Source organism: Mizuhopecten yessoensis, unplaced genomic scaffold (genome assembly GCF_002113885.1).
Source record: "Mizuhopecten yessoensis strain PY_sf001 unplaced genomic scaffold, ASM211388v2 scaffold715959, whole genome shotgun sequence".
NCBI lineage: Eukaryota > Metazoa > Mollusca > Bivalvia > Pectinida > Pectinidae > Mizuhopecten > Mizuhopecten yessoensis.
In genome coordinates, this window is record NW_018479877.1 from 85,917 (window position 1) to 87,705 (window position 1,789).

Sequence of the window (1,789 nt, forward strand, 5' to 3'; positions counted from 1 at the left end):
AAAAATAACAACACTTTGTCAGGACCATGAGGCGATCATTCCTACCAACTTTCAGTTCAATCGGTCCAGCAGAACTTGACTTTAAGTTTGAAATAGGTTTTCAAAATGGCGGCCGTGGCGGCCATATTGGATTTCTGATCGACCCGAAAAATAACAACACTTTGTCAGGACCATGAGGCGATCATTCCTACCAACTTTCAGTTCAATCGGTCCAGCAGAACTTGACTTTAAGTTTGAAATAGGTTTTCAAAATGGCGGCCGTGGCGGCCATATTGGATTTCTGATCGACCCGAAAAATAACAACACTTTGTCAGGACCATGAGGCGATCATTCCTACCAACTTTCAGTTCAATCGGCCCAGCAGAACTTGACTTTAAGTTTGAAATGTAAAATGTTAACGGACGACGGACGACGGACGACGGACGACGACGGACGAAAACGGATAGCAATAGATCACTTGAGCTAAAGCTCAGGTGACCTAAAAATACACATGTACAACTAATGAAAAGACTTAGTCTTCCATATCATGATATTGATATCACGGAGAGACAACTTTGACTGAAGTATGCATTTTACCATAAAGTGACATAAAAAGACTAAGAGAGAAAAGATCAAATGAAAGCAATAGTATGCAACTCTACCAGATAATGATGTTGTAGATAAATACGGAAAACCCATGTTTAAATGAAAGAAAAAGATGGCAGTTTTACCCAAATCTGATACAAAAGAACAAAACAAGTATGTACAACTGAAGGGAAGAGAAAGCATTATGATGCACAAGGAAACCAGAGATTGCAAAGGACAGATATGATTAAAAAAAAAAAAACACAAATATGCATTGTACTGATCAATGATGGTAAAACTGGAGGGAAATCCTACCTTCAACTACCACTCGCGGATACAACAGAGGCTTAACACCGAGATGTAGTTTAAACATGCAAGAGTTATTTCCCCTGTACTTTAACGTTTCTCAGCATGATGCTTTGAGGTAGAGATAATGATTTCCGATTTAAAAATATTTGAAGTGATTATAGTGATTAGATATTATGATATGTTGTTACATAAACTGCATTCTTTACCGAAAATGATATACACGTATGCATACCACGAAGAGTGAAAGAAAAATGGCTAAATTGCTTTTACAGTTCATCAAATCTACATGTATTTAAAGGTAAATAAATAAAGAAATTCCAGGAAACCTTTGCATCGATTTCCAAATTTTGGACTGTGACCCGACATGCACGTGTACATAGGTGTAACTGTATCCTGACTCCGAAAGAATTAGTTGTCAGTAACGCATGCAAATAACGATTGTGCCAAATACCCCTATCTTATCGCATGGTTCTTTGGTTCAGTTAGTTTATGGAACGTATAATACAACTACAGCACACAAGAACAAGCCAATAACCAAATACTTCCCTGTGACTGTACTAGCACAAGTTAGTCTTTGTTGATCGATCTGGGCTCCTGCTTTATAATTAGGTAATGCAGTTGATACCAAATCGATCTACAGCACTAGATGGTGGATAAAAACATACAATATTGAAATGTATTTGTTAGTGTGTCCAGGGATGTCCACTACACGTCCCTGGTGTGTCAGAGTGTATGCAATTGATATTTTAATGAATCTGAGTTGTGGAAAAAGACTTAGAAAGTTTAAAAAAATACACAAAAAAACATATTTGTTGATAACTACATTTTTTTTAGTAAAGATATATTCGTCAATATTGTGTGACAGAATCATTGAATTGTTGTGTATACTTACTGAAGTGTAGACTTTATTGACATG